Raw genomic sequence first — 25,071 nt, 5'->3', positions numbered from 1 at the left:
AAGGAAGCACAGCTCACGGCATCGGGAAAACAAGAGTACAGCATGTGCATGAATACAGACAGCAATAAAAACAATGTCCAAGATCAAAGGCCTCTTCTTTTTTTCCCCCCCTTCATCTCTTCTCCCCTCCCTCCACAGCTGAGCACCACCCCAGCCGCTCTGCACCACTCCACCACTGGCGCTGGCACAACTGTTTGCTGTAAGCCAGCCCAAGAAACCATCTGGGTTAAAACAGATAAATAAAATACTACAGCAAGAGCCCTCCAGAAGGAAACGTTTCCCTGATCTGATTTACAGCCCACAAATAACAACATTATACGTCTTCAGTGAGTGGCAGCTCAGGGGCAGGAATAAGTCACTGAGGACAGGCAGAAACCTATCAGCAAATTTTTGCTGGAAGAAGACATTCATATAACCACAACAGCCTGCATTCAAATCGACAGAACAAGAATACTGTTAGTTCATTTATTTCAGCCTTTGCCTCTCTCCTCTGTTTAGTTTGTAACTTTTCCTGTCCAAAAATCTCCTTCGCGCAATGGCTCCCTGCGGGCAGAAGGGAAGTTAAACAGGCCAGACAGACCGACTGCGATGAGCGGAGCAGCTCCTCCGCGCAGCCAGGGAGACGCGGGCTCTGCTTGCGGGTCCCGCCGTCATCTCCGCCTGGTCCTCAAGTAAATTGTGAACCATTTGCGCGGACTTCAGAAGAGTTTTTTCCAGTGTAATGCAAACAGAAGCATATACCCCCGTTCTTATCCCAGAGACCGGCGCTGCCAGGTCAGGTCTGCTACAACGGACACTCGTCTGCAGCCCGGGAGCAGGATCCACACTGTCAGATCACTGATAAGAGTTAACAAGTTATTTCCTTCAATTCCCTCTTCTACAGCCCACATAATTCAACTCTACTTCACAAACATGACAGATTGCATTACATATTATTTAAAGAATATATTTTTCCATCAACTAGAGTGCCTAGAAAACCTGTTCCAAATGAGATGACACCAGTCAGTGGATAGCAATTCCTATTTTTATTCTCCTCAGAATTCTATCAGCTTGAAAGAAAGGTAACATCCAGGTAAGTACACACAATCTCCTGTCTCCGAGGCATTAAGTTTTATCACAACAGGATTCTCAAAATCACATACCTCCACAGCAGGAAACATTTAAGTATCACCTTCATCTTCATTCTAGCACAGCCTTGCTTTTGCCCTGACCACTCCACGATCAATCAGTAAGATTCAAGTAACTATTTTGTCATCGAACATCGCAGTACAGGAGACATGACTTCTCCCCCGCCTTATGATTGCCAATTTTCATTATAAATGTGCTTTGATGCCAAGTTAACCTATAGCCTTTTCTTCCCTTCTGTTTAAGAACGAATGTGATGTGAATAAATCGTTTCTCTGCCTTAGTGCAGAAGAAACTTCCAGCTTCACATATTGAGTCAACTGGAGAGGAGCCTTCCTTGGAGACCTGTAAATGTGCAGGAAGGACAGCATCCTCCAGGGACTCGCAGTGGTGCTTTAAAGAGCAGAAACTGGTTCCAAGTTTGGTTTCTGTAACACTGAGGGGATAAATAAAAGCTGTGGCCCTCGGGGAGCATTTCATGTTTGCATTTATACAAAGTTCCCTTCATCTGAATATACTGGATATGTCCTACAAGGACTTGACCTTTTTGCTTGGACGCTGCTACCCTAAGACCTTCCGGTAGAAACTCAGAACCGCTATTTGCCTAATGCGGGAGATGAAAACCTCAAACTTTTATCAGTTTTTGCTTATTTCAGCTATTCTTCCATACGATTATCCAAACAGAAATGGTGAACCTCATTCTTCCTTAAGTCATTATTACTACTGGCTCCAGGAGCAGGTCAGATGTTCATGTCTGAAGACTGGATAAACAACCAGAAATCCAGATGCAAAACAAAAACTACCGGTGGGAGGGTGAAAAGAAAACAGATAAATCTCCTTTCAAAAATACCAGATTTCATATGGAGCCTCACTATTTTGCAAAAATATGATAAGGAAGGAGTTCAACAACTCCAAGCTGAAACACATCATGAACACCGATGTATTTTCTGGGATCTCCAGCCTCAGCCTTGAGCAACTCCCGATCACCAGTACTGACTCCTGCCACCTCCAGAATCCCATAACTTCCAATGCATACAATACACATTTTTTTCAGAGTGAAGTCCACATATGACAGGGTTTTACAGTCAAGAGGTAGGATTGACTCTGTGGGCTCTTCTGCTGCCCCAGTCTCTTCCACTCCTTAAATAGTGGAGAGTTATGCCAAGCTGTCAGCACAGACTGTCTATTTTTCCATGAAGAAAACACCCTCTGTGACTTGGTTGCTTTCAAAAGGCTCAAATAACAGCGCCTGTCTTTCAGGTGAACCTTTCCCTCCAATACTGGCGTTCAGATAGGCTTTTTCTGCTCATGGGCTCTTCTCTCCCACTTGCACTGAGCCTGAAGCTACAGGCAGGACAGAGACAGTGATGGGGCCCGGCCGGCAGGTCCACAACCCAGCAACAAGAACGTGCATCGCTCAAGAGACTGATGGGCCACACCACAACCGACCGTCCACGCTCCAGGGGCGTGGTAGAAAAATCAACACGCAGCCTCTTGGGTCATGCATATTCCTGTCCCATCACCCTGCGGAGTGTAAAGGGCCCCTACTGCAGCCACAGCTCCCAGGGAGATGTGTTTCAGGGGGACGGAAACCGAAGGGCTCCAGTTTTAAATACCTCTGCCTGTTCTCATCCTTCAGCCTGAAGTTCAGGAAGCCGAGACCCGAGAGCTACGACCAGCTTAGAAGCTTCTCACTAGCGAAACCACAGCTCAGGGGGGAAACCAAAGAGAAGAACCACAACCCAGCCCAGAGCCTTCAGAAATGAAATGACGGCACAAATGCTTGCAGATGACTGCTACCAAGTCATCAAAAACTCCTCTAAGCATCAAAAAAATTTTTTAATCTTTTTGAGACGATACGCGGAGTCACTTTTACTACAGCAAATACATCTGTGCATTTAAGGATTTCTCTCTCGTCATTCCTCCTGTGTTTACTGTAAGGAGAAGCACCTTTCTGTACCTCCTCTTCTCCAAAACCGACGTTTGCCAATGAGATTTCTTCAGTCGTGTAGTAAATTCTGGACATCATCATGAAAAAGAATTTTGACAGCAACTCTTACCTCTTCTTTTAATGGTCATTTCCTATCGGAGAACTAACCTCATCCCTCTAACAGACATGAACTACGAAAATATCTTCTTGTTACCAGGCATGATCACGTTATGCCTCAGTCAGAAATTTAAGAAAGCTCCTACACAAACCGTCCCCACCAGGTCGGGATCAGAGGCCAAAATTACAGAGCCTAAGCCTCAAAAGGAAACAGCACCGAATGCCACAACATTAGCCTACATATCTATCCCTGTTAGTGTCTTAATACCATGCAATAATATACTCGGTACGTTCACAATACCATGCATTATTTCACAATATCGGTAAACTTTTTATTTCAAGGGTAGCAGAAGTGTTGCTGAAATAGAGGCTGCACCGACTACGTTGGCTGCTGGCTGGTCCTCGTGGGCTACTGGCAACTGGGGTTAACTCAGGGAGAATATACAATAAATTTGTTCCATTTATTATGCAGAAACACTGTAAAAGGAAAATGAAAACCAGCAGAGGTATTTTTTTAAATGCTAACAGTAAACATGTTATTGAAGACATAAATGGCGAGAAGGCATCCCCCAAGAGATGAACCAAAATGAAGCGTAACATCGCCCAGACACAGCCCGCCCACACACAATAACTGCTCAGCATTCCCAGCAAGAAAGTTGCTCCTTCTCTTGTAAAAATAACCCCAGAAAACGCCCCAAATCTGCTAAATTAAACCCAGACAGAATCAAACTGGGCTGTTGTGTTGAAGTGCCCTTCAAGTGCTTGCTTTCCTTCAGGCTGGAGCAAGGGATCCCTGCCTGTCCCGGGGCATTCAGTTAACATGAAACAACATTTTAAAATAAAGTTTTAACAGACCTCTACAGAATCATGCCTGCTAATATTACTCAGGGGTGGAAGGAGAAATAATCTGGATTCAGATCTCTGGACCACAAGGCCATGACGTAATTTAGTCCCCTCTAGCATCCAACACTACAAAGGTTCCTCATTCATTCAGATGCAAGTGGAAGATCTGAAACGGTTTTTTAAAGACTCGATGCAACCTGGCCAAAAGCTCACGGACGGACACTCAAGACAGTCTCAAACAACATCCATCATCTAAGCCTACACACAACACTCCCTCTTGCTATGCTATTCATTTGCATAATTTATATTCCTTTTTTACTTTCTGCTTTACCTTCTGGCAGGACACTGACACTACATTAGCTGGTTCGATTTTTGTTGAGAATTAGTTTTTGCTGAAACAAAAATACAGTGGTACACCACCCGCAGATAAGCTGTTCTGGCATTAAGAAAATAACCTGCATCTTCAGTTTAAAAAAAAGGGGGGAAGCAGAGACATTTCCAAAACAAGGAAAGCTAGCTGTCCACTTGGAATTTTGTTATATTGCTCAGGATATCGGGTCAGAAATATTAAAGGCTATTTAAAAACAAAATGCAGTAGTAGAGTCCCAGAGGCCCAATAACAATATCCTTTCTCCATTGTCCCGACTTTGTTTGCTTGGAAACAAAGCACACAAAGGATTCTAGCGTTCCAGAAACTCGATAAACAGGCAATGCCTCCTTTGCCCATTCTTCCTACAGAAAGACATGACAGCATAAACGTATTCAATACCTGCTTGCATGCCTTGGGAAAAAATTAAATAAAATGAACAGCTGCCAAACAATCTAGAAGCAACATGGGCTACAGGGACTGGTACAGAGACATCTCCCATTTGGGGGCCCAGCAACACTAGGGAATTGCTGCCATAAACATCATCCTTGCTCAATTATTTCACTTTGGTCATAATTACAATAAACTGAAAAAAAAAACCCTCAAACCAAAAAAACCCACAACAACACGGCTGTCCCAACAATCCCAAAATTAATTTTACTGCAGCAGTTACCAATTGCCACTACTTACTATCCTGCTACAGCTCGAATTTGTTTACCACGACCTAGGTATGATGCTATTTTAAGGACACACTGTTTCACAAATTTCTGTTACCCAACAGCGTGTGTTGCAATTAAAGCAGAGTTTCAGTATTTAAAGACTCTGATCAAAGAGCAGGCATGTGACACAATTGTTTATATGTTTCCAGGGGGACCTAAAAAGCTAGAAAACACCTGTTGGTTTTAAGAGGTTCCCATGGGAGTTCTTAAACAGACAGTTAGAAATTACACAAATGCCTCTGCGGTTTCTGAGTTTTGTTTCCTTTCCGCCCTGAAAATTAACAGAATCTGTTTAATACTTTTGAAAATTTATTAGCTACTGCTCGACTGCTGCGAAGCCCTAAGCAGCAAATTCTGACATGCCACCAATTCCCAGCAAATGCAGTGCTTCTCCTGATGTTTACACGCTGTATCATTTCTAACTATTGATTTTAGATGCTGAAACTAGCCAAAAAAGTTCCCCTTTCCTTCTACCTGAGATCACAACAATATTTTTAAGCTGCATGTACATTCCATAGATACAATTCAATAATATATAATCAATACAATATTCTCAAAAAATAAATTTTAAAAAGACCAATACTATAAGGAATCTTTAAGGAAAGCATTATTCCCTTCTGACCTAATGAGATTAAAAAAAAATTAAAACCTCACTTATGAGAGAGTTGAACATATATAAAACACAGGCATAAGCCCCAGATACTAAAGAGTTGATACCACCTGCCTTTGGCTCAGGGAAGAGGGGGCTTCCCTACACTCCGGCCTTGCCATTGACAGGATGAAACAAATCGGTGCTGAAGACGGGCATTTTTCCCCTCAAGCTTTGCTGCTTCTGTCCCAGAGGAAAATTCCGGTTTCTATGCAGAGATAAAGATTGCTGTCAGCCCCTTGAATCAGACCCCGTGAATAGCTTCAGTGTTGGGTGCCGTATGACGAGCAAGCTCCAGAGCCAGTCCCGTTGCCCAACACAATGGGTATTTGTGGTACCTCAAGTCAAGAGTTGAGCAGCAGCCTACTAGGCATCAACAGATGTGCTTGTGTCACCTCCCGTGAAAAATACTCAAAAGAAATACAATATTTTCTTGAAAATTTCAGCTTTTTTGTTTCATTCTTGTATTTTGAAGCAACCTTCAACCCCTGCCACTTGCGCCTCCAGCCCGGCCCAGCCTGACGCTGCCTATGCGGCCGGGGAGCCTGTCCCCAGGAGCGCTGGAGGGGAGATGGGGTGGGGGCACCTCTGCCAGATCCCTGCCTGGGGACAGCCGCTACTCTGAAATACGAAGGGCTTGCCATTCTGCCAAGGGCTGAGTGCATTGATTACGTTAATGCTGATGGGAAGAAAGACGCAGACACGACGCTGCAGAAAGGATGCACGAGGGAAGAATCAAATCCAAGGAGGCAGCACAAAGTTGGAGAAACAAATGTTCATGGAATGATGAAATACAATAAATGTTCATGGAATGATGAAAAAATTTTTTCTTTGGCTGGAGAAGGTGCTGGACCGTCTTGTGTAGACCATGCTTTTCCCAAGAAAGGCTGGACAAGATGATTCTTGAGGCCCCTTCCAACCTGGTATTCTGCGATACCATCAAAGCCACGGAGTGTCCCGAAATGAATGGCAATCAGGAAATGTGCTTACCTAAGTGAAAGCTACAGCACAGCCCAATTCAATTCATTAAAAAAGTGAGGGCAGATTTTGCCATAAAAATCATTTTTATGCCTTCCAAACCTGCCCTTTCTGTGCATTTTTCATAACCTCACCCATCTGCCACTCAACCCAGGCACCACCACAGCCCTCTCGAATTCACAATTATCTGTTCTCTTCATCTTGCCTTTCCCCAAACAGCTCTGTTTTCTGACACAAGCCACCGCCACCCCCGGAAACTAAACACCAACAGGCTGAAGTTTCACTTCAAATCTTAAAATCACACCTCGTTTATTCCCATTCAAACTGTCTGTGTACTTTGTCTACCAGTATTTTATCAGGTTATCATTGTTATTCATATACAAGAAATAATACACTGAAAATATTTTAGTCTATTTGTCTTCTTACATTGGCTTTGTTACGTTTCTTTTAGCTGTAAGAATCAATCTCTAGATATGTATAGACACAAACAGATACATAAGACGTACATTACCCAACACTGAAACTCAACCAGTTAATCTCCCCATGCTCCCTCCCCTCATCAGAGAGAGGGACAAGGTAGGACAAGTGTCTTGAGACAAGAAGTGCCCTCAGGACAGGGCAGAAGCCCACAGGTTGTCTCAATTATGCCTGCAGAAGATTCTCTCTAGCGACTAAAGACAGAGCTTAAGTAAACCAGCCTGCTAGTTTAGGGGTACAGTGCTGGGGAGTGCACATACCCAAGTTTATAAATCGGGCAATACAAGTTTTCAAATTTCCAGTAATATTACAATAGCAATGTATCTAGGTTCCTAGAGGCTTTAATTATGTGACATTCACAAGTAATTTGCCTTTGAAAACACATGAATACATTAAAATTAACCTTGGAAAAACACAGTATTAAACAGGACATTTGAGGTTGATAAGTATATTAACAGCAGCATGCCTCATATGCAGACACAACGGTTTGAAAACTTACCCAACCATCAAGTTTCCATTCTGATCAGGGCAAAAGCAGTAGTGTTAAAATACAGTCAGTGTGAATGCACATTTCTTATATACATAAATTCAGCATTCTGTGTATGCAACCACCGAAGGACCATCGAGACGCAGCCCAAGGGCCTGAGCCTGCTCTGCACAGCCTCCTTCCATCCCAGCAGCACCCGGACCTGGTCCCAGACACAGAAAAATGACACAAGTTCGTACCCACACACTGTGTAAGAGGACTGTTCCTCGGAGGGGCTGCAGAGCATGTCTCATTCTCCTTGCTATGAGAATAACCTGACTGCTGGGAGGAAGACAGAATATCCCAGCTCCGACTCTGAACCGCAATTCAGCATCTATTCTCCACTGAACTTCACTCCATCCATTTACTTGAAAAGGAAGCATATGAACCTGAGCCTGAAAGTATTGTCAAACGGGCATATCATTCTTTGCAGGACAAGCCTTTCAGTTTGGGTTTTTTTGGTTTTTGTTGGGTTTTTTTAAGGTTTTTAAAAGTAAGGTACAATACAAACACTTTCCACAAATGTGCTTTTATAAAAGGAATGTCTTCAAAGCGATCCTACCACAAATTTTACTAAAAATTTGCTATCTATCAACATATGCCACCAGTCTGCTGTCCCACTGACCTTCAATCATCAGCTTCTACTTCTTGGCCATAACAAAATGCACCTACAGGGAGCAGTAAATGAGGATACGCTCATTTCTGTAATACAGCCCAGACACATGAAAACCACTTGAACCACGCCAGGCCCTTACTTTGTGTTTGCTACAAAGGCGATGTTTCTGTTAATCAGTCACGCAATGGTCATTACGGGGTGTAGCACCACAGGCGAAAGCCCAGGGGTGAGGACGAGAACGCGGCTATTCACTGCCGGGCAGAGCGCACGTATTTTGGGGAAGTAACTGTCACGCCTTGGAGTCTCTGACAGCTTCATAAACATATTTTGCAAGCAGCTTAATAAAAAGCAAGCCTGATAGATCCAATCAGTGACGAGGATATTAATTACTTGGATACAACAAGGGTTGAGAGCAGCGGGAGGGAGCATTGGCAGAGCTCCTGTGGGACAGCCGTGAACCAACACCGTGAAAAATATTACTGCACATTGAGCAATACGTTAAGTGAATAAGCAGAAATCCACCAACCTTTCAACATGGCTTTGCATAATAACATCGTCATTTAAGATGTTAAAAGCTGGCCAAAGCACTGTTGGATAGATATGAGGCTGTGTAACAGCGCAGGACAACAGCTTCATGTTCAGCTGTAAGAGAACACGAGAGTCTGGAGGTTTTCAAGGAGGAGACTATGTTTAGTAGAAGTCACTAAACCTAACAGTTCGAAATAGATACAAATTGGGGTATGAAGGCAAAAATAAAAGCATATAACACACCTCCAAAAACCTGGTATACAGCTGTGAATGCATTTCTAGCTGAAAAACTGACAAAACATTGCTCTCCCCCCCCCCCCCCGCCTCCCCCGGCCCCTTGACAGCTGGGCATATTTCTGCAAACGGCCGGCCGGCAGGATAGTTCCTTCCTTTCCCACGCTCCGGAGCTGGTTCCGATTACAGCTCCCAGCGATGGCAGCGTCCCGCGGGGCAGGCAGCCGCAGCCCGCCTCTCGGGCTGAGGTGCCCTGGGGACAAAAGCTCGGGGATGGTCTGTCCCCAAATCACACTGTACGGTTTTTGAGGGACTGAACGGTTTCTCTCTGGAGGGGACAGATCTCGGCAGACCAGGGCCAGGCTGGATGGGAACAGTGGATTCTTATTTATCCACCTTCCAAGAAGTCCAAGATGAGCTTTGTCTCCAAAAATACAGAGTCGCCTGAGGGTCCTACCTTGCCACAAAGGCTAAGGTAAATAAACACACCATCTCAAAAACCAGAAGATTTTTCTTTTGCTAATCTATTGCTGGAACACCTTTCATCTCATTTTGCAAACGGGATAATTTCTCCTTTAAAAAAATAAAAATCACAGCCCTCCCCCAGAAGGAATTTTCATAGAATCACAGAATCGTTAAGGTTGGAAAAGACCCTTAAGATCATCGAGTCCAACCATTAACCCAGCACTGCCAAGCCCACCACTAAACCATGTCCCTAAGCACCACATTTGAACGGCTTTTAAATACCCCCAGGGATGGGGACTCAACCACTCCCCTGGGCAGCCTGGGCCAGGGCCTGACTGCCCTTTCATTTTCTAGTATCATCTTTTTTCTCCTTTCAGCATTTCATAACCAGCCACCTTCAAGTCCAATTTCAATAAAAGTACCCGGAGCAAAACTCTTAAAGAACATCTTCAGCACCAAAGCATCCTGCGTAGTGGTAATTACTTAAAGCACGAGCACTGTGCGGACCACGGGGCAGGCTGGCGATGCACCAGCAGCGGTGCCCAGGCTCTGTGCTCCCTTCGTTCCGACAGTCCCTGCGTCTCGGTTCCCTTGCATACAATCCCCAAGAGGAACAGAAGGCACCTCCCCTTCCCACGGGGGCTGGCAGCTATGAAAATATCAGCTGCAGTCAAGTACCAGCCAGAAAGCGTAATGCCCCAAAGAAGTCAGTATATTATCAGGGAACGGGACGGTGCAAGCTGTTTCCAACTTTGCCAGCGGTATTTCACTCCGCTTTTCTCTCTAAGATGCAGAAGATGCCACAGATGCTCAGTCACTGCAAGATGTTTTTCTTGCGATTTTATTTTAAACAAAACCAACATCAGGAATATAGACGCTACAGCTGCTAAAACTAATGTGAAAGAGCGTGGTAGATGAGGAAGGATAGAGTACCAAAAAAAAAAAAAAATCTAAAAGATATTGTGCACAATTAACCTGCTAAAATTTATTATATTTAAATATAACGTTACCAGAGGAAAAAACAGTACGCAGACCTGCTGGCGGGACAGCAGCAGACTGGCAGAACTAAGCCTGAAGATGTTAACCGCACACAGAGCAACACTAGACAGCATTTGTAATCTCTTTTGGAAGGCATCAAGCTTTCATTTCAAATAATAAATTGCTAACCAAAGGCCTTTGGAAATGTAAAACACTGTTTACAGAGAAAGTTTTGAGGGTTCAGTGATTTTTCAAGGAAATTATTTAAGTTTCTTCCTCTGAAGATCCTGGTAAATGAGGTCAAATTTCAAGGGCAAAGAGGTTGATCTAGGAGAGAAATTCTTAAGCTTTTTCAGTACAAATTACAACTCAGTCATGTCACACGTACACATAACTTCTAAATAACTTCTGCAGTTTGCTAGTCAAAGATATTAGAAAAAATGAAGAATGTGACTGCCAAGAGCTCTCCTGCACACCGTTCTGTATCCCAGGCCAAGCCAGGTTGTGCTCAGGTGAAACAGAGAGGGACTTGCAGTGGAATAGGAGCAAGTCCCCTCGAAAAATCACCCGTTATGATAGTACCAATTATCTCAGCATCGCGTCTTCCTAAGTTTGTTTCTAATAGTTTAAACTAAGTAATGCAAATAGGTCATTACTTAAATATAGCTCCCTGTTTCCACCTTTTCCTTTCCTCCCTGCCTTCCCAGAAATATTTAAGTCACTAAAATTTCCTCTCCTCCCAGTTCTGCCGGGAACCAGCGAGGTGCTGGAGGTGGGAGGTTAGGCTGTGAAAAACAGATTAGAATTAAGTGTTGTATCTGTGGCCTTGAAATGTGCCCTCAGCTGAGTTTTTAATTTGGCTTTTCAAGATTGATCAGCACATGTGTAATTTAAAAGCAATTTGAAGCAGCAAGCTAGGTAGTTTGACTTAAAATTAATGAGCTTTTGACAACTGCAAACAAAATGATAATGTGAACCCATTTAAACACATCCCTATATTTAACAGGAAAAGCATGTATCATTTTAACTTGGTTATACAAAGGCTTTTCTTCTGCATTATGAAAGCTTTTTTACCACAGTCTTGCTCTCAGGAGCAATTTGCCGACTTCGCCCAATTGTATGAGATTAGTAGAAACACAGGCAGCAGATAAATTAATATTGTTGAGTAATAAAATATTTTAAGTGACATTGTGCAGGATCATTAAATACATTCATGAAACCCAAATCTAAATTAAAAAAAAAAAAAAAAAATCGGAAAGTACCTGAGACATCTAAACCCGCAGAACACGGGATACAAACATCATTCATTGCTTGTTTAAACCAATAGCCTACTACTCATGAAAAAGCACGGCATGGTAGCTCAAGCTATATACAGCATATTACAGCAGAAACGAAGGCTAGGAATGCAAAGAAAAATAATCATCAAAGGACAAGCAGCAAAGATGACAAGATTAAAGGGCAAAAGACAATACAAATGGAATTCACTGAAAGAAACAGTAAGCAAGGCGAAGGAAGGGCTAATGGAACTATTTGTATCGGACAAGACTGGTTTTGTTTGCTTGTTTATTTTTTAATTTGCGCTGTTAGTTTGGAATCCAGTTGGGAAACAGCTACAGGTAAAGAAAGCAGCACGTTCAGCGAGCAAATCTGTCAGGAAAAAAGTAATTTTAAGTACGCTTTGAAAGGTTCACACTCTTCTAACCACAATCTCACAGCCTTGGAAGTCTAAAAATTACAACTGAAGCACACTAGGAGCGAGAGCAGACCGAGCACTACTTGGGCAAGTGAGACAAGAAGGTATCCTAATAAGTTACGGTAAATTCCCTGCAGATTTTACACAGAGATATGCTTACAAATTGCCACATTATAGCAAAAATAAATTAAAAGACAGAAAGGTTGGTTGTGAATTGCCCCTCTAAGAAAGAAATTAAAATGCATCCCAAGTAATAGTGAAAACTGCTCTGAAGCTAAAGAATTACAGCTCTTGGTAAGGAAATATTTACAGATCCTTTATCAAATAGACTGAAAACAAGAGGGTCTTTAACCACAAATCCTCATCGTTGGCTTCAAGTCATGATTACATGGGCTTTCTCTCATTTGCCAAAAGTTTATCTTTTGTTTCTGATAAAACTTGTCATTAAAAGAACCAAGGGAAGTAACAAATTATGGGAGCAAGTGCCAAGACCACCTAGCATGAGCCTCATGGAGTGCGGTCCCGCCCTTGGGAACACAGGGACAGGACAGCAGCAGACCTGGGCACCAGGACCTTTGGATGGCGAGACCGCAGGCCAGGGAAGTGCCAGCTCTATACAACCAACCCAACTGGTCTGTCCTCACTACAATCCACACTACACCACGTCCACAGGAAAGTGACGTTTAAAAGCACCGTGCTCCTGTAATTCATCTCAGTCTCTGGTTATGCTGGCCGATAATCAAAATTACTCTGCTAGTCTTCAGTCCCTTGCAAGGGGCACCGCCAAGAACTACAGCAGCGCTCCACTTTATCTAAGCTTTCTTTGAAAGTTATTTCAGATGAAAGAGATATTGATTTTACTGAAGAGGAAGAAAACTCAAGAACCACAACAATTAAGGAAAAACCCAACCACCAGGAAACCTGAAACCCATTGGTCTCAAAAGAGTAAGACCTTATCATGAAGGTGGAGTTGCATATTTCATTCTGAATTACCCTCTAATGCCTCGAGAGCAACAAAACCTAGGAGGAGGAGGAGGAGACTTAGTTCATCTAACTCCTTTGCTTTAGCAGAAAACTTTATCCTCCAATTTATCTAATACATTTTGTCCTGATCTTTTTAAGTGACATGAGTTAACGCAATTTTCACTTGCTTCCCTTGTAAATCTTCCACTGCTTCCTTATTTGCTTTTTCTTAAAAATTCATACTACTATTTAAAGGCTGCGGGGACACCTTATTGCAGCCTTTCAATACTTAAAGGGGGCCTACAAGAAAGATGGGGGTAGTCTTTTTAGCAAGGTCTGTGGCGACAGGACAAGGGGTAATGGTTTTAAACTAAAGGAGGGGAGATTTAGACTAAACATGAGGAAAAGATTTTTCACGATGAGGGTGATGAAACACTGGAAGGGGTTGCCCAGAGAGGTGGGAGATGCCCCATCCTTGGAAACATTCAAGGCCAGGTTGGATGGGGCTCTGAGCAACCTGATCTGGGTGAAGATGTCCCTACTCATGGCAGGGGGTTGGACTAGACGACCTTTAAAGGTCCCTTCCAACCCAAAGCATTCTGTGATTCTGTGTTTTCTAGACTGCATTCTTCCCGGTGATTCTTGATGTTGCTGCATCCTTGTTTGTGTGTGTTCCCTTTGGCGAACCTTTGGCAGTGCGGCTGGTACAGCTCCATCCAGCTGCTGGGCACCCTGGCTCTCCCGCATGACACAGCTGCCTCCCAAAAACTGTCACTTCCATCGCTCATGCCTTTTTAGTTTTTATCTCAGCACACCCCTACCTGATTTACAGGGTTTTTTTTTTTGTTTTTTGTTTGTTTTTTTTTTTGTCTTACCTGCTCGGATCTCTCATTCTTACCAATAATTATTACTTTACATTAGAAAATCTCCGATAACCTAAGTTTTCAGGACTGAGCACTTTTTCCTTTTTACAGTGGGGAGAAAAGGGACAGAAAACCCCATGTCTGAGCTGTACCACGTTTTCCAGTGACAATAAGCTGCCATCGCAAGCAATAAACTACCCCAACAAACTTCTTTCCAGTTTTCTTTCCTCCCTTAGCCAGGAAACACCTTTGAACACAGATACATCACTTCTGCGTGGGCAAGCACCAGATCTCTGCGAGCAGCTTTTTACTTTCCCCACTTCAACAGTGAGTCACTAGTCAGGAGTCAAAGGAAAAAGGGCATTTTTAGGGCATCGCCGTTCGACAGGAGATGTACTTGGTGAGCAGCGGACAGGGCAGCTCCCCCCTGCCCACAGACCCAGCACTGGGCAGGGCGAGGGCCCCCGTCCGTCTCCTGTAGGTGCCAGGACAGACTGTCAGCGAGGCCACTTGTCCCCAAACTCGCTGCCAGGACCAGGAGGATAGAAAAAAGCAGCCTTGAATGCTACTCTTGTTCAGGGAGCTGTTTCACTGGAGATAATCGGTTGGCTGGCTTACTTAGGAAGAAAAATCCGAGCGCACTGCAATCAAAATACAGTCCAACAGCATCACCCTCTCCTATCAGGAAGAAAAAACTCCCACCTATTCTCCCACTTCCCAAAGGCATCCTCTGCAGACAACACAGAGGATTTTGGCAGGCAAAAGGATATCATTGATGGAATTATTACACCTGCAGTAAGTCAACTGAATTAAAAAGCACAACACTGTGCACATGCCTTAAAAAATATGTTCCATGTTGTGAATAACTCAAAAATAAATTCTGTACAAATACTTCAATAAATTCCTGCTGCTGACTTTCTCCTAATCTCTGGCTTATCAGTATCTCATTTCAGCTCTGGCTCACACAAGTTCTCCAGTCTGTTGTACATGTATATTTAAAAGATATGTACATTTCAGCAAAAAGTTTGGAATAAATACAGCTGCTTTTTTTTTTTTTTTTTTTTTTTTTAATATTAACCCTTAGAGCATTTGGGATTATACAATACATATTGTTATCAGACAGGACAAAGACTACACTGGGATGCAACCTCGTGCAGAAGGGCAGAGGCAATGAGAAAAAAAAAGATAAGTTCACAGTGAAAAAGGACGCAGAAAGCCTGCGCAGAGCAGCCTGGTGGCTACAGCCATTTCTTATTCAGCTTGAATTCTGCTGCATCACATCGCAAATCAGTTAAAGCGACCTCTGAATCACTCCCTAAGACAGCTCTCAACCCATAAAGAGAGCATCACATACAGGGTACCCATAAATGAAGCTGCACAAAGAATATGTAATTCAGAACTCTTTAATAATGTATCAATTCAATTTACAATACTTTCGATTACGGGGCACCAAATTATATTTTAGGTTACAGAGGGACTCTGCTTTCATTAATATTGTATCAGGAAATCAATAATGAAATGCCTATCAAGAAATAAAGACCTGCTCACTGCCGGCATCACGACGGCAGCCCCCAGGTTTGGCTCCTCCACTCCTGCTTCCCGGGACGCGGGGACGCGGCGCTGCAAAGCCATCGCATCCCAGTGTGCGCTGGATGTGGAGCAAGTAACCAAGTTTAAGTTTGCATACATTATTCACCAGGAACACCAAGTAGCACTGTTCTGACTACACTATTCATATATGAATTTAAAAAAACCCCAAGTATTTCTCTGAAATGCAGCATACGGCTTACATTCCAGGATCAGGTAAACTGCACGGTTATCTCTAAAAATGGCCTTCCATTTTAAACAAGCAGCAATTTCTTATGCCTCTCTCCATCTCCTTTGAATGCACCGCTCTTGCTAATCCTAAGCTGGTCTCTTCTTACCGACCCCTTGACGCTAGCACTGTCTAGCAAAAACATCCCCTTCCTTGCCAACTGCTTTGGCTGAGAAATTTTCAGCGTACTTCCAGATACAGCGTCATTCACCTTAATGTTTCTATATAAAGGCAAGATTTTTTTCCACTAAAGCATCTTCATTCATTGCTGATGGCCTTCAAGTGCTCTGATACAACCTTCAGACACAGGCTCTCCAGCTGGTGTTAAGCCCTGCCATAAATCTATGCTGAAGAGTATTTTGGAAACAGCGACTGAAATACAATATCGCATTTATAAAATGACAATATCATTCAAAGGACATACACACATAACCCGCAGGTTCTCTATATAATTGAACAGTATCTCCTGCAGAACCTCCCACTCCTTCAGCGAGCGGGGTGGATGGGCTGCGCTCCCATCAGTGAGGCAAACAGTCAGTATTCCTTTTTATCTTTCTCTTTTTCATCCTACACAGCATTCAACGCTTGCCTTGGCTCTTTTTTGTTCTTCACTACAACTGACCTGCTCCGAAATCATGGTGAACGCGTTTACAGGACATCAAACACGAAGTAGTATATAAGCACTTTTACTGATAACGTGTAGCTGACTTCTCAGCAAACACCAAGGAGAGCTGTGCCAAGGCAGCTTTGCACCAGACTTCCCACAGCTCTTTTTCACTTTGCAGTTTGTCAACCCGTGTTCACCCATTTTTCTTCATGTAACCTCTTAAATGAAAGAGAAAAAGGTCACCAGGTACGCCGATCCAAGTACTCCTGTAACATGCTCTGAAATTAGTTCAGTCAATAACACAGCTCTGCAGCTTTCGTCCATAAACCAACGCTCCAGAAAACCAACTTATGGCACCAGTTGTCTTACAGAAGAATCAAAAAGCACACGACACGCACAGCGCGAGGCAGGTGTCTTGCAACCGAGAAGCTTATTTAAGGAGAGCAGGTTTTGCCACAATGAGGTGCACGCCATCCTGTCAGAAAGACGCCAAGAAAATACGAATTTCAAAATCCCCATAAGCCTTTCCACTTAGGAATGCGCAAGAGCCCACTCGCGTGCATGCAACGCAAGGACCGGAGCTCTGCCCGTCCTCTGCTTCAGCTTCAGGGGAACCCACATGGAAGATGAAAGTCTTACACAGACCTCGAACCTGCAGAGTCCCCAAACCACCACCTTCCAGCTTCCAATAATTTCAGCCCACATGGTGCATTTCTGACATCGCCCAGGCCACATAATCCAGGAGCTGGCAATGCAGTGGGGGACAGGGGAAGAAAAATAAGACCAAGAAAAACAGGGATTCAAAACAGCTGCTCTGGCAGAGATCAGCTGTTAACTCACGTAGATGAAAAAACCTGATTGAGCTAGATAACAGATAGACAAACATAAACATGAAGTGGAAAAGGGGAAAGAAAGCAAGATACAAAAGCGAACTAGGACCCAAATGTGCCAAAATCATCATCTTTGCACCTGCACTTCACAGGCTCGGGATAAACTACCGTAGTCCAAACAGCAGCATCACACTGATTTGAGGTATATAAAGATGTCTGGTTTTATTAAAGGTGTCGGAGGCATAGGAAGCTTTTAAATTAGGAACTCAGTTTTTATCTTTTACTTGGAAGAATATGTTAAATGCATTTAAGGCACACAGGGTATGTTAGTCAAAGCACAGCAAGCAAGGATGGCTGGCATAACACAGCTCCTATGTAATTCTTCTATTTGTGAGCAAAGACAGAGCAAATTAAAGGAATCAAACACTACACCCACACCATTTTGTTTCTCGCACTGTTTTCTTTCCCTTCTTCTCCCAGATTTCTAAAACAACTGATTTTGTCACTTGAGAAAACAAACCTTTTTAGCTTAACTCCCTTCACTCCCGCTAATGCGGAGCCCCCGTGCAGGATGTCTGCATCCACGCTTGTCTCGTAGACCTCAGCCGGATGGTCTCCGCTCGTCCCACCTCCATCCTCACCCCCCTTCTCCCTCGGGGCACAAGTGCCACCCCCCCAGCACAAAGCCGAGCCCCGCAAGCCCCCCGCAGTAATTAGAGATCATTACCCCATCAGGGACCCCTCTCCTCAAGGCCCCACTTCCACCTCCGGCGAGACGCCGATGGGGCCGGTGCCACCGGACCACCTGCATCTTCCCACATCAAGACTGAAACGGTTTCATCTGTGACCCAGCAAAGCAAACCAGGACCTTACGGTGCCTCCTGAATGAGGAGAGCCCGTTATAGCCACATAAAAATCTCTTGTAAATGACATTGAGTTTCCAGCTGCATGTCATTAATTCTCATCCAAAGTTACCTTTTTTTTTTTTTTACAAGCCCCAAAGCACAACATGCACAGACGCTAAGATTGCCATGCACATAATAAATATTTTTCACTTCTCAGCCCCTTTATTTCTACTTTCCAAGTTCTCTCATAGAGCTTACAACATCTCAGGAAAAAAAGCTCGATAAGCGATGTCATTTCTTCTAACCCAGCAGACTCTACTCCATCCAAGTCAGAGACAGGCAGTGGTTCAGAAGCTACGCAGCTGAATGCACAGCAAATCACCTCACTCTACGGAAACAAGGCACAAGGAGAGGAACCTCACAGAAAAATTACAAAAAAAATTAAGAGACACCCTTTCCCAATTAAAAAACTGTTCAATCTCACGGCAGATATCCATTAACCCTCTCTACAACCCACGACTGAAGTGCAAAAACACCAAAATCCAGTGACGGGAGACAGTTAAAAGTTGCCTTTATGTTATCCTTGTGATGCTTGTCATTATTTTTCACAGTATTTTAAATGAAACCATAAGGAGGGCGGAGGGGGGAACACAGTATCTTTGGTTTTGGAAGTAATAAATTAGATTTTTTTTCCATGAAAGCCTCATTTCATTTCTCCCTTACAAGCTGTATAAGGAAAATACAAAGTTTTTCACCAGCTGCAGGATTTACACCTATCTCCATACATCCAGGTGCTTTCCTCGTCAGCGGCCCTGGGGAGCCCGGAGCCCCACCGCGCCCGAGGGCTCTGCCGAAGGGACGGGGCCACCGTTGCGCAGGGGAGCAGCACCGACGCCGGTTCCTCCGGTGACCCCCTTCCTCCGGGCACCGTCGGTGCCAAACCGCAGCATTGCCAGGGCACCGCGCTGCCGGCGGCGTGAACCGGCCGGCCAACATCATCAGAAACCAATAAATGGCAGAAATAGAACCGTACGGCTTTCAAACGGTGCTAATCTTGCCCAAGGGAGATTAAAAGAGTTGGTAGGCAGCCACGTCACCCCTCAGGTGTTGGTCCTGGGCACCTGAACGCCGCATACACCCACAACCCCGCTCGCCTCAGAAGGAGCTGGGTGAAAAGAGCGTGGCTGCGCTGACAGGAGAGAAACGGCTTTTTAGAGCTGAAGTTGACAGGCGAGCCCCATCCCGGGGGCCGGGGCAGAGCCTGACAGCCCAGCCCGCTGCTCCCCAGGCGGGCGGCGCGGAGGCGAGGGAACGGGGATGCCTGGCGGCGGGCTCGGCCCTTCCCTCGCCACCCCGCGGGTGCCCCGCAGGGCCCAGACGCCCAGCCCGCCCTCACGGCCCCCCGCCGGAGGCGCCCGGCCCCTGCCCTCTCGGCTCCCACGGGAAGGCGCCCGGCCCTCCGGCCTCTCCCGCGGGCCGGCCGGCCCCGCACGAACTCCCGGGGACCGGCACCCCACGGAGACAGGGACACGCGTGGGCTGGGGGACACCCCCGCAGGGCGAGCGCGGCCCCGGGCGGCAGCGCTGGCAGCCGGGGCCGGCCCCCAGAGCCCCGCGGGCAGGAGCGAGCAAACGCCGGTCGCTTCCCGCCGCGGACCCAGGGACGGCCCGGCCTTATAGCCCGCCCCGTCCCCTGCCGCCGGCACCTGCCGACGGCAGCGGCGGCTCCGCGCCCGCCGCCCGCTGCCCCTTCCCTCCCTCCCGCCGCACCGGGCTCCGCTCACCTCGCCGGCTCCGTCGGCGGCGGCTCCGCGGGCCCCTCAGCGCCCCCGCGCAGGGCGGCGGGCGCGGCCGGCCGCGGGACGCCCAGGCGGTCTCCGGCCCGAGGCGGCGGGCAGAGGCGGCGGCAGCCAGGCAGGAAATTTCCCTTCGCCGCCGCCGCCTCCTCCTCCTCCCCCTCCTCCCCTCGGCGCCGCGGCGGCGGGCGCGGAGCCGCCTGGCGGACACTGACCGCATCGGCCGCGCGGCAGCGGGGATCGGGCCCCGGCGGCGGAGGGGACCCCGCGTCCTCAGCCCGGGCTCCCGAGGGGACCCCCCGTCCTCAGCCCGGGCTCACGAGGGGACCCCCGTCCTCAGCCCGGGCTCCCCTGCGCGCCAGCGGGTACTTAATCCCCCGGTGCCGGCCCGGGCCTCCCTCAGCACCCCCTCCTCCTGAAAGTGCTTTGACCTGCGGATGACAAGTTACTGTGCCTTAGCACCCAAGTTTCAAGCGGGGCTTGGGCTCCGCTGCCTGGCACGGTCACGACTACACCACCTGCCGAAACTTCCGAAGTCAGCCCTGCTATCCGTGCATGCCGAACGGGCCTCGTTCCTTCGTGCGCTTCACAGAGGATGCGCGGGAGCAGGAGGGCCGGTGTTTGGCGGCGCCGAGTTCTCCTTGGGCGTCCTCCTTTCCCGAGCCCACCGGTGCGACGCAGCTTGGCGGGACCAGCGGGTCCCCTGTGGGGATCAGCCAGCCTCCCGGGATCCGTCCCCTTTCTGCTCACCCCACCGTGAGCGTGCCGCTGCTCCACCGGAGCCGGGTGGGAAGGGACAAGCCTGAGGCCCTTGGCACCCACCTCCCTCTCCAAGAAACCTCTGCCGCAGCTCGGGCTGCACGGGGCCGATGAATCAGGACGGTGAAACCCAGAATAGAAACGTCAGGCTGAAAAGTAGGGCAGGGAGGAGGGGATTACTGAAGGAAAGGCGAGAATCAGGGAGTCGGAAGGCACGTCTTGCTTTCTTTTGTCTCCAGGCCCTAGGATACCACCTCCTGCAAAACAAGAAAGTCCCTCAGCAGAAGAAATCTCTCCTCCAGGAGACCCTCACGTATATATTACTTTCAAAAACCCGTATCCGTGCACACCATATTTATTTTAAGTGCACCAAAGGATGTCGGACAATTAGGGATTGTATGAAAAGACCATCGAAACAAAATATTAGAACATCTGTGAATATTTGTGTCTTCTGCAGAAAACTTAATCAGAGCCTAATTATGTCCCTTTGGCATCGTGTTGACTAGGAAACAGCAATTTAGTGGAGCGCTGAAATTTTTCAGCAGACATGGCAGTGCAAACGGGCACGCTACCAGGAAGGCGTTTGATTTTAATGAACGTGTTTGTAGATCGAATGACTGCAAGTCAGCAATTTTCTCCCTAGTAACCATTTTCAAGAAATTGTATATTAATTTAAATGACTGCTTATATCCAAGCAATAAAATAAATGGAATTATTTTACATGTTGGATAAAATTACCGCATTTTTTATTAGTGCAGAAATTAAAAGTACTATTATACCGCGGTTCCAAAATTAGTCATGAGAAGAAAAGTGAAGCCGAAGTTATACAATGAAGAACCAAAGAAAACGCACATTATAGTTATTAATATGGTATTTGGGGGAAAGAGATTTTCTGCAGATCAGGGGAATATCTAAATAAATTGTACAGTTGTGAAATAAAGTTATAAAAGAAGCTTCATCCAATCTTTCTTGCTCCAGCATCCTATACTCAAGTCCTAAGTATAACTATTGACATAAGGTGATGGAAATTTAGCCTTGCTAATCCCCATCGGTGTTCCTAGCCCCGCTTTCTTGCGGTCACGTCCAGGATACTTCTAAGCCCGGGCTTATGTCACTGGTGTGTTTCGGGAGACGCTAACGAGCCAGAGCCAACAGGAGCGAGTAAGCCCCAGGCTGATTTTTTTCTGCGGTTGCTGGCTAGAGAAAAACAACGCAGTATGATGTTCTCTGATATAGTGCTTTATCCGGAAAACTAGATTAGTCCTCCACAAAGTCTTGGAGCTGGGGATCTGAAGAATGAAGCGTCTTTGAACCCGTTTTCAGTGCTCTCCAGACAAGGTCTGAAGAGGATTTATGCTGTTAAGAAAGGGGAGAGGATGAAAAATGAAGCTGCTGTGGGATTTGAAGCAATTTAGCTACTTTGACAGAGCTTACTTGCTTCATCAGAAGATAGATTTAAGAAATTGGAAGGCTGAAACACGATAGCAAAAATAAGATAATAACGGGTAGATGTCCTCATGCTTAGCCCAACAGAGCTCCAGCAGTGGCTTTTCTTTGTTCATCTCACAGTCCGCTGGTCACCCGTCTTTTCCCCTCTTTCCATCACAGCTCAAATACATTCTCAGCAGTGTCAGCTCTTTGGCAGCCGTTTCACCCTTGCTTCCAATTTGCCGGAGGAGCTGCAGGACCTCCGACAGCTTCTGGCAGGGCCCAGCACCTGCATCCCTTGTTTCGCACTGTGGAAGCAGCATTATTCCAGTAGAAGTGGTGGAAACTTTCCCGTGAACAATTATCATCACTTTGCTACTCTCTGTTAAAAAGAGTATCATCTCTGCTCCAAGCTCAAGAAATATAGGCTAGGAAGTAGGCAATATTTGAACACCAAAAATTTATTTCAGGTATTCCAGCATGATAGCAAACCTGATAGCACCAAATAAGATAAAATTATGTTTACCGCTTTCTGTGCAATGCCTGTAAAACCAAAAGACAATAACGCGTGGTCGCAGCCCTGAGAGAAAGGATTTCAAGGAGGAGCATCTATGGTCTTATTAAAGCATCTGATACCCAGTCTAATCCTACCACTTTCCTTCACTTAGGCAAAAGCTCTCCAAATATTTCCCAGGCTTCCACATTTACTGAGAAATGGCCGCTATACCCTTGGCAGCAGCACAGTAGATCCGTCTCTTTGCTGATATACTGGAACACAAATTGTAAATGTACGGAAGAAGTTAGAAAATCAGAGGCAGCACGGCAAATAACAGATACGGACACGTGATTTCTGTAACTGCAAATGTATCTCAGCCTAAAAATACACGAAAAACTCTTTAAAGTACAGATAATTGGGCAAAAGCATGAGAATATGTAACATCCCAGCGGTAGCTAATTTAATGACTTCAAAGAGGTATTTGTCTAAGATTTTTACATTTGGAATCTGAAATTATGAGTATCTAGGAATATATTTAAGTATTCAAGACTACATATCTTTATAATTGTTACAGAAATTGCAATAAATGAAAGCCTGCCCTGCCAGCTCTTCTCTCCATCTCCACCTCCCAGGTTTGTTCTAAACATTACAAACCTTGACACAGCTTCAAAGCCAAGTTTTATTAAATTGAAAATATTACAACGGCCCTATTTTCTGCCTCTTATGAGGCCAGAAGGCTTTTTTTTCCCCACCCTTTAATAAACTGTACTTGACCACTCAACTTGCACTATTCAGGCATGAATGACAGCAGCTTTTTAACGCCTCAACACATTATTTTTAAGTTTTGCAAGTCGTCTGTTGAGGTATGGAAAAAAGATACTCTCGGACATCTTAGAGGCTTTAGTGGAGCTCAGCTGTTTTGGTAACTGCAGGCACTGACCTTCAGGGTTAAAGAAAGATGGAAAACGTCTCTATGCTTTCAAAATTTTATTTTACAATTTCTTGGTTTACCAGAATGGTCTGTGCTGTTCTGTTCAAATCCCCCCAAGCAGTTTACAACTTGGAAATGGGGAGAAACAGGACGAGCGAGAAGTCAGACGTTCAGTGAGCTGCCACCGAGGTACGGGTCTCCTTCACCTGCCTTGGCACCTGTTGCGTGAGAAGTTTTAGAAGACAAACTTTCCAATGGAAGAATTAATTTCTTATCAAAACTTAATGCTGGCTCATTTCTTAATCTCAAAATCATTGAGAAAAGGCAATTTCCAGGGCTGCCCCTGCAGCTGCCATGCGAGGCAAGTGGTGTTCCCGTTTGGGCAAGGAGCGCTCATGGCAAGCGGAGGAGATGCTGAACGTGGCTTTTCCTCCTCTACCGAGCCCAGGCATATTTGGCCATCACCTCTTCAGGTGTCTGAGTACAACACACAGTTGTATTGTGACTAGATTCTAGAGTAGCGTGGGCTGTGCCTCAAGGTACCAGAACAGACACCAGCTGGCTTACTGGAATGGTAAAACTGAGGAATGCTCTTGCAGCAGGCAATCCTTTTACTATAGGGTTTTGCTCATTGCATTTGCATTGATACCAGTGTGGTAGCTTTGGGATCTTCTGCCTTTTTTTCTTTCAAGATGAAACCCACCCGTGGCTGTTCCTGCTGACTGCTGATGTGAAAGGATGCTGCTCCGGAGGGGCTGGTGGCAGGAAAATATTCCAGCTGTCTCCAATACTTACCAAGACGCTCCAGCGTCAGAGCTCAGAAATCAATAACTATCTAGTGACAGAGTTCTCAGCTGAGAAGACTTAGTCATTTTCTCGGAAGAAATCCAAACAACATTTAAAACGTGTTTGGGTTTTTTTTTCAATGGTGCTATAAAAAAGCTCAGAGCAAGAGAAGAATGAAGTCAGAAGATGGAATAGTACAAATCCACCGCACAGCAGCATTGGCTGTGGATGCACAAAACTTGTTGTGATCACATCCCTCTCGCTTTCCCAAACAGTTGTTGCAATAATTTTGCAGTTCAGTTGAGCTTCAAATTTTTCATCTTCAGCTGCAATAGAATTCGTGATGCTTTATCCGATTTCCCTTACCCAGTCCAAGGGGCATAAACAAATCCCTGTTTCAGCCACCACTCAGAATTCTGGCTGCAAATCGACCAGAGGAAAAAATCAATCTCATTCTTAGTATTCTATAGTACATTTATAATAATTTGTTTCAATTACAATTTATCCATCTTGGAAGAGGTGGAGGCAACGTTAGTAATGCATGGCCTGATCCTGCAGTGCTGTGCATACATCTGCCTTGCATGGGGCTTTATCGACTCCTTTTGGGGTCAAGTGCAGTGCAAGGATCTCAGCTATCTCAGATGCTGAGCCCCTCTGCAATTAGACATGGAAATCGGAAAATAAAAAGGATGTGAAAGCTTTGTGTG

The 25,071-nt window shown here is 45.5% G+C and overlaps 1 protein-coding gene across 4 annotated transcripts in view; it reads right to left on the bottom strand.

Annotated features, from left to right (window-relative positions):
• The window catches only part of PTPRE (protein tyrosine phosphatase receptor type E), a 112,775-nt gene extending 91,973 nt beyond the window's left edge, over nucleotides 1-20,802 (bottom strand). Inside the window, exon 1 of one of the 4 annotated variants that reach the window (XM_087766440.1) lies at nucleotides 20,787-20,802. The gene's annotated coding sequence lies outside the window, so the exon portion shown is untranslated. Of the gene's footprint in view, nucleotides 1-1,142; nucleotides 1,160-19,952; nucleotides 20,068-20,482; nucleotides 20,530-20,786 lie in introns of those variants that run through there. The other 3 variants (XM_087766438.1, XM_087766437.1, XM_087766441.1) reach the window with 3 other exon arrangements.
• Between the last annotated feature and the right edge of the window lie 4,269 nt (nucleotides 20,803-25,071).

The sequence above is a fragment of the Nipponia nippon genome, unplaced genomic scaffold, assembly GCF_047370975.1.
Source record: "Nipponia nippon isolate SJK-2023a ecotype South Korea unplaced genomic scaffold, ASM4737097v1 scaffold_3, whole genome shotgun sequence".
Taxonomy (NCBI): Eukaryota; Metazoa; Chordata; class Aves; order Pelecaniformes; family Threskiornithidae; genus Nipponia; species Nipponia nippon.
This window is presented reverse-complemented; position numbering and strand designations above follow the sequence as displayed.